Source organism: Eleutherodactylus coqui, chromosome 5 (assembly GCF_035609145.1).
Source record: "Eleutherodactylus coqui strain aEleCoq1 chromosome 5, aEleCoq1.hap1, whole genome shotgun sequence".
Taxonomy (NCBI): Eukaryota; Metazoa; Chordata; class Amphibia; order Anura; family Eleutherodactylidae; genus Eleutherodactylus; species Eleutherodactylus coqui.
In genome coordinates, this window is record NC_089841.1 from 54,433,156 (window position 1) to 54,441,704 (window position 8,549).

The following is an 8,549-nucleotide window of genomic DNA, read 5'->3' on the forward strand; positions in this document are numbered from 1 at the left end:
GGGGTCCCTGATATGCTGTAGGATACCATACCGAACCTGTATGCCTCCATATCTGCCCGTATCACATCTTGTATCCAAGCTAGAGACAGTACAACAGGGTACTAGAGTCTCCATACGCGCCTGTTATCACATATTGTATCCGCGCTAGAGGCGGTACAACAGGGTACTATGGCCTCCATGCCTGCCCGTATCACATCTTGTATCCAAGCTAGAGGTGGTACAACAGGGTACTAGAGCCTCCCTACAAGGGGTCAGTTTTCCACAATAAATTCTACTTTTGTTCTTATTTATATCAATGTTACAACCTAAGGGTTCATTTAGATGGGACGAGTGTCGGATAAACGATGCCAGACACTCGTCCCTGCATATAGTAGCTCTCATTCACCTGCACGGTAGCTAGTATCGCTGGCTCACAGCGGGGAGACTGCAGGAGATTTCGCCCCTCTCTATTGCCTTAACATAGCGGCCATTCAGTACTGAACGTCTGCTGTCTACACTGAGCGATCTGCTCCTCATCCATCGTTTAAGTATTGTTCAGTGTAATAAGCAGCCGTTCAGAACTGAACAGCCGCTATGTTAAGTCAGTGGAGAGGGGCAGGGGAGTGAGAGGAGAGAAATCTCCTGCAGCCACCCTGCCCCCTGCTGGCGGCTCTGTGAGTGAGCCAGCGATACTGGCTCCTGTGCAGGAGCACGGGAGTGAGGACACAAAGGGTCTAAATGGACCCTAACAGAGAACATTTCATTGGATTCCGAGAGCCTCTTCTAGAGGAGGGATTGGTTTAGGACAATAAGTCTATTAGGGGAGACAATGCATTCTTTGACATCTTTCCAGTTTTTTTTCCATCTAAAAAAACAATGCAGCCTGATGTTAGCTTAAGGCCGGGCTCACACGGGCGTATTGTTATTGCAGGTCACACACGGAACACTTGATGCCAATAGCCCATTTATATTGGGCCATTAACACCTAATTTTTTATTTTTTTCCCAGCTTATTAAGCAAAAGAAATGGCAGGATGTCCTATCTTGGCACATATTACATGCACATACACATCAAGATAGTGTACGGAGATTGGTAGCATACAGCAAGGTCGTGCGAGCCCGGCCTAAGACCAATAGGGAAATATGAAGCACAGTACAAACAGTACATTTTTTGCATCAGTGGCTCTAGGTGTGTCATTTTTCATGCATTTTCATACAAGCTTCTTTATAGGACTGGAAAAACACAGAGTGAAAATTACCTAAAAAAATACAGACAAAAAAAAGCTACCCAAGAACCACTTGGAGATCACAAAGGTATTTTTTTTCAGAAGCCACAAAAAAAAAAAAAAAATGTTGAATGTGAATGCACCCTTAGGCCACTATTGAACAAGTGTTCACGGTCCGCAGGTCATGCTCCCAATTTGCCTCTAACTGCTGGGCTGCATCCGACTTGCCATTGTTCCCAGGTACATGTCTAGGTGCAGAGGCAATTAGCAGTAGAAACGTGTGCGCTACCCGTGGCTGCGACAAACTGTGTATTTACAACCCAACCCAGACTGTCAGCCATCTTTTCTAGAGTCCGGAGTGGTAAATTGGCCTGGGTAGACAGTTAGTCAGGAGCTGTAGCTCTATTGATGTGTAGCTGCAAGCATTTCCCTTCAGGAGCCTGGTAAGGCTGGGTGACAACCGATAGGGTCACATAAACGATCCTACCCAAGTTGTCAGACAGCTTCCCTTGATGGATTCGCATTCAACTCTCCTAGAAAGTCTTACTTGAGAAAACTTGGAAAGGATTCTGGAAAAGCTGGGTGGCAAACTGGCTCCCGAATTATACTGTACGGCTCAACATCCAGATTTCACGGATCAGGGCATAAGCAGCAGAGTTTAACCAGCTCAATGCCTTGAGAGGTGTCTAACTAAGGGCTTGTTCACACTAACAGAAGCACATTTTGATTGCATAAATACTCTGTGTATTAATGCGACCAGAATTAGCTTATGCCTGCGTATTGTGCCTGCGCATGAAAATACACTGCATAGTGGCGCATGCAAAAAAATACACAAAGGGCCCATGTATGTGCTGCGTATTCGTGCCAACCCATCCTCTTCAATGGCCTATTATGATGTGATGTCTTGTGTGAACTCACCCTTACTGGGACGTTTTTTTTCCAGCACCAGTCATGATCTGGGCTCCTTACCAATCATTATAATACATCGGAGTTGAAATGACCCTGCACTCCCGGCCACATGAGCCGCAGCACCCAGTGGAATCACGAGGACGGATGACCAGCTGTGCCTCTGCAGCAATGAAGGAGCCTTTTCATATTGATGATCGTTTGTGGTTCTTCTTCCAGGACCCTCAAATCAGCATTGCTCACCTATCTTCAGATAGTCCATCAATGTCTGAAGTCCTGGAGAACCCTCCAAACTTTAAAATGACGCTCCAGCACAGAAACACAGTTGCCCACACCACTTCTCTGACAATCTGATGGATTAGTATGCATGATCAGTCTATACACTTACTTTGATTGACCAGGTGAGCAGCGCTGGCCATTCCCATCAGCCTGTCGTGTCTTAAACTACTGATGCGCATTGTGGGTCAGGTTGTCAGAGCAGTTCAGCCATCATTGTTTCCCAGGAAAGGAGGGTCACTTTAATGCGGTTGACCCAAGGCCATGGACCACTGGGAACTGCGCTAATGCAAAAACATCCCAAGGCAGTGGAGCAAATGTCTACAGCCACCCCTTTAGAATTGGTACAGACAGGGTTAACTATTCATGGCCGTATTTCCAACTAGTCTATTGTATGTAAATAACATTATTTTGACTTGCATTGAAAAATCTAGTGATAATATCTTTGTGAGAGAACATGTAGATACAAGAAAATACCTGAGCGACCTTCCCCAGGTAACCCACCATGTGACCTCACTAATGCCCAATTAATGAAGCAGGTAATAATCACGTTTCAGGCCACGCATCGTAATCACCATCAAATCCCCTGCGTCCACTTAGCAATGCTTAAGAGGGCAGCATCAGAGGTCATAGCTCCTACGGCCATTGGATGGCAGTCCCTAAATTACATGGTGGCTGAAGTGGAGCTTCTGCTCTGAGTGGTACGAGCAGTGGTCCTTTCCTGGAGAGAACACTTATAAAAGTTGTTCCAAAATTGACTTTACACCTATCCATAGGATAGGTAATAAAAGTCTGATTGGTGGGGATCTCACCAGTCCCAAGAAAGGGGGTCCTGTGTGCCCGTTTCCTCTTCAGTGCAGGCTTGCCCATCCATCTCCAGCAGATACATTGTGAATGCATGACGCATGCTCGACCACCGTTCCTTCCAATCTCCTCACTGCGGGGTATGCATTGAGTCTGCAGTAAGTAGGAGAGGGGGACACAGGACCCCTATTCATCACACTTTTATCATATAAGTTAGGTGATAAAGTCAGTTTTGGTGTAACCCTATTAAGTAGGCAAGTATGCCTTGTTTCTCATTTGTGCGTTGCAAGATGCACGAAAACAGACCCTCTTCTTTTGAATGGAGTCATATATATGGCATGTTGGCTGTTCTCGGAATTGAATTTAACGCGAGACTTAATGCGGACACCCGCTGGCGTTTTTTTCGCCACTGTGCTGCGAGAGTAAGTGAAAACTCCCGCAGCACGAGGAAAAAAAACAAAAAAAAACAGGATCACGCTGGGATATCGCAAGTCTTTTCAATGGAGCCAGCGGCAGCAGCGCTAGCCCCATTGAAAAGATATGGAGAATACCGCGGACTTCTGCCAGTGGGTGGCGAGACCCAACGCGAGACCCAACGCGAGACCCAACGCGAGACCCAACGCGAGACCCAACGCGAGACCCAACGCGAGACCCAACGCGAGACCCAACGCGAGACCCAACGCGAGACCCAACGCGAGACCCAACGCGAGACCCAACGCGAGACCCAACGCGAGACCCAACGCGAGACCCAACGCGAGACCCAACGCGAGACCCAACGCGAGACCCAACGCCTCGCGTGGCTCGGGATGCCGTGTGATGTGCTTCTGAGAGCGATGTGAGGTTTCCCATTGAAATCTATGGAAACACTTCCGATCCTCTATAGCGCATGAAACTCGCACAAGAGGATCGGCACTTCACCTATACGAAACGTTTTTGCCTGAAAAACACCTCACATCCCACGTTATTAGTCCGAGAAACTCGTTACCGGGTGCTCGCCCGTGTAGGTAGACTTAGGCCGTATTTAGAGTGCGATATCGTACCGAGAAACTCAGACTCATGTTGTGTTTGTAAACCAGAGATTTTTTTCTGCATTTCCAGTGCAAGAAAAACGCATAACATTTTCTTGTGCATTACTCACATGCATGAAAATGATGTTTTTTAATAGTAAAAAGAGAAAACGCATCAAACTCATATTTACACGCGAGTGCGATGCAATTTTTTTTCTATTATAGCAAATAAAGGGCAAATCCAGAATACAATCATCCAAGAATAGAACAGGCTGCGATTTTTCTAACTCAGATCAAGAGTAAAGTGACTTGTGGAAAGAAACACATTGAAATTAATGTTATTTTGAGATGCGAGTTCCATCCACTCCGTTATCGGACGGAGGTCGCGCATGAAACTTGGCTGTGCAAACATGGCCTAAACTAGTTTACCCCAACTATATATATATATATATATATATATATATATATATATATATATATATAATTTCCCCCCCCCCCCCCCCCCACAGGTGAGACATTGCATGTTCAAGGGTTATAAATTTTCTATTTCTGTAAAGTCAGTCCAGGATACGCTGAGACCGCCACTAGTCACATTTTACTTTTTTTGGTTGTTTTCTATTGATGTGATTTTTTTTTAAAATTTTTTAATTCATAGACCATTGAAAAAAAAAAAATTGGTCTCCAGATTGACGCTGTAGCGTTAACAGAACTACAACTCCAGCACGCCCGACAGCCAAAGGCAGATAGACCATTCTGGGGAGTTCTAGTTCTATAACAGCTGGAGACAACTATTACATTTCCGACACAGGAACATTCTCTAATCCAGCCTACACGTGCGCTCCACAATTACACGACGACACTCCGTCACTGGCTGCTTCATGCATTTATCGCACACTTACGCCTAAAAGGCCACGCTACTTTTGAAAAACATTAAGTGCTTTAACCCCAGTGAAGAGCCCATAAACCGTCTGCACAGACGGATAACCAGCGGAGACTTGTTTCCAGGAACGTCCGATGTATACAGTCCTTCCCGATAGGAAAAAAAATAATCTCATTCCTGTACGGCGGAGCCCTGTATATAGGAGAGCTGTAATCTATATAACTAACAACAAGATAAAATATTTCTACAACCGACCCGTATTTGTTAACATGTTTCTGACTGATTTGTGTCTAAAACGGCGCCAGAATTAAGCCACACAGTTTTAGTCAAACGCACTAATAGTTCGCGCCAAAAAGAAAAAGATCCCACAAGCGCGTCAATTTTTTCCCCCAAAAGGGGACGTGGCAAACCTCTGGCTGTCTTTCTGACACATTTATGAACTAAAGTGACACTAATAAAAACCTAACGCATGTGTTTATGAAGAGGCATTTGGCGAACGCTTTTTTTGCCGCAAACCCATCTACAAGGATAGGTTTGTTTTTTTTTCTTGATTTTGCCCCCCAATTTGTGCTTTATCATCATTATATTGAGTGTCGGTTAATTATTTTAGATTAGTAGATGATAAAGAATAACATGTTTTGAGTGAAGCATATTTCCAGATGCAAACTGCCACAATTTTTGTCTCATGTAGTGCTATACAGAAATTGGCGCATATTCCTCCCCTAATTTCTGTAACATATGACCCAATACCCTAATTTAAATAACCTCATCTGAATATATTATATACTGTATCCTCCTAAATACAATGTATTCACATCACTCCCATATACGCAACATACCTATATCACTGCTGTTCTATACAATGTATCCGCCTAACACCCCGTCTTGGGGCTCATTCACACTGGCGTCTAGACGCTCCATATTAGGTGCATATTTTTTTCTTCCATGCATGTAATATGGAGTGCTGAATCTCCATTAAAGTCGACGTGTATTCCCTGTGACCCCTTGAGAAAGCAGATTGTGAAACGTGCATCGCGGCACAGAATGCACTCTACTGGTAGATTTGTAGTCCCCGTAGTTTTTTTAGGCATATTGTGATTGTATCATTACATATACAAGGACTGACTACTTCTAATATTGTTATGTCAATGTATTGGCTTGTTAAAATTTAATATTACCAGATGGTAGGAGCCTGGTTACATGGACAGCATACTAGGTTTTAAAATTTTTTTTTTTAGTAATCTTGAGTTCTAATAAAATTCTATTTCCTATGCTGCTGTGTTTGACTTGGTGTAGTTAGTTATATATTTTTTACACACAGGCTTCATTTGTGATTAGGGTTGTTTCCCTTTATTGTGTTTATTACATCACTGTGCATTGCTTTCTGTTTTTGTTTTTTTTTTGCAAGTATGAAAAACAGAGAAGACATGTCTAAAACAGAAAAGAACATAAAACAAAAAAAGACAACCAGGTCCAGCTACATGGGGAATACGCTGCATATACACAGACCGAAACTAAATACACCCGTGTGAATGAGCCCTTAGAATCCACATCTGAGCTGTAGAACGTATCCACCATCAAGCCACATATCCCCCATTTCTAAAACTTTTAAAACTTCCATCTGCGCATATTCCCAATCTATAAAGTTTATCAGCATATTCTTCCCCTTCTCTATGTGACGTATAACCTAAACTCATAACCCCATCTGTTATACACTGAATACTCCTAAATATCAACCTATACAATGTAACCACATCACTCCTGATCTATACAATGTATCAGCCCATTCCCCCATCTGTTTACTACATAGCAGCCAATCTTCCCCATATGTACAATGTATCCATATCAATCCTGATCAGTCTAATCTAAGAATCCACATCTGAGCTGTACACTATATCCACACAACTCCATCAGTCCAGCCAGAAGACAGGTAGGTCTCAGCTTCCAGTGATAACATCCACCTCCTTGAACCTACTCACCTGTGCTCCCTCCTGGGGTGGTCTCCTGTGGATTTTAGGAGGGCTCCTCTAGTGCTAAATCCCAAATCTGCTCTGTACACCTGGAGCTCAGTCCATCCTCACTAATGGCTTCCTGCTTCTTGTGTCACACACCTGACAAACAAGTTTGACAACTTTTTAGCTGCTGCTTGTTGTTCAGTGCTTGGAAATGTTCACACAGAGGGTGCTTTCCTCCAGAGGAGGGGAGGGTGGAGAGGGATGCATGGAGGGTCTGGCCCAGGCCATGTGACCTCAGGTAAGAGGGTCCCTGCTGATCAGCCCTCCTCCACCCTCAGTGACCACCGCCCAGCCTCCTCCTCCTCACTCTTCCATTTGAATGTGCTCAGATTACAAAATTACTCAGTCAAATAAAAGGAAGGCAAATGAGAATTGTAGGCAAATCCAATGTCCCTCGGTGTAAATAGCACCTACGTATACGCAGTAATTATATATGCAGTGTGGCCTCACACCTATACATACTCCGTCCTTATAGGCAGGGTCAATAGGATTTCTAGTCCTACCCTGCATAAGGTCACATAGATTTATATACTGGACCAATACAATATATGTCTGGATGGCAGCAGGAATATAGTTGGTCATGATGGAAACCGCCTGTCAGATGAACAACCAATTAGTCGCCATTCGCATTACGGACATTTACAACCATACACAAAAATGGGCACTTTTTTCCTATGCAACAGTAAAACACATTTTATGGTGTGTGCGGGAGTGCGATGCAAGGTTTCCCGTTGGAAACAATGGGAAATACCTGCCGATCCACCGACATGTTCGTGAGCGCGATATCAGACTGTGTGCTGACCGATGCGAATTGCACCTGAGAATGGCGCAAGAAAGTTTTTAACAATCTATGTGCATGCAGCCTTAGGGCTTATTCAGATGTCCGCATATTGGCCGGATTTCACGCCCGACCGATATACGCGGTTCCTCGCTGCAGGTGGAGTAGGCGGGCTGAGCCGGGAGCAGTGCTCTGAGCTCCTGCCCCCTCTCTGCGTGAAAACCCGGCCAATATACGGACGTCTGAATAAGCCCTGAGGCTGTTTTCGCGTGATGCGAGAGCGCATGGAATCGCCGAATTATAAAACCTATGCTTTTCAATGGTTTTCTTCACATTTGCAATGTTTTCACTTATGCGATGTGGAGTGAAAAGAAATTGCGGCATGTTCCATCTTTCTGCGTTTTGCTTTTTTTTTTTCATCTCCCATGTTTTCCTATGAAGCCTCCTTTTTATCGCATCGCACCTCAGGAACTTGTGATTTTCGTGCGATATGTTGTTAACTTTGGAAAGTCCTATTGTCTTTCTCGTGGGTAAATCGTGGCAAAATTGTGAAAGAAAAAGTGTGAAAAAATCGTAAGCATCAATGTTTTTGCAAGAAAAACATCGCTGACGCTCAGATATCTCATGAACAAAATTGTGATTTTGTCGCAGCGATACTGCGATCGTCCGTGTGAAACTA

The 8,549-nt window shown here is 44.2% G+C and overlaps 1 protein-coding gene across 1 annotated transcript in view; it reads right to left on the reverse strand.

Moving 5' to 3' along the window:
* The window catches only part of LOC136627435 (phospholipid-transporting ATPase IC-like), an 81,194-nt gene extending 73,895 nt beyond the window's left edge, over positions 1 to 7,299 (reverse strand). The window contains exon 1 of the mRNA XM_066602525.1: positions 7,057 to 7,299. The gene's annotated coding sequence lies outside the window, so the exon portion shown is untranslated. The remainder of the gene's footprint in view (positions 1 to 7,056) is intronic.
* Positions 7,300 to 8,549: the final 1,250 nt, after the last annotated feature.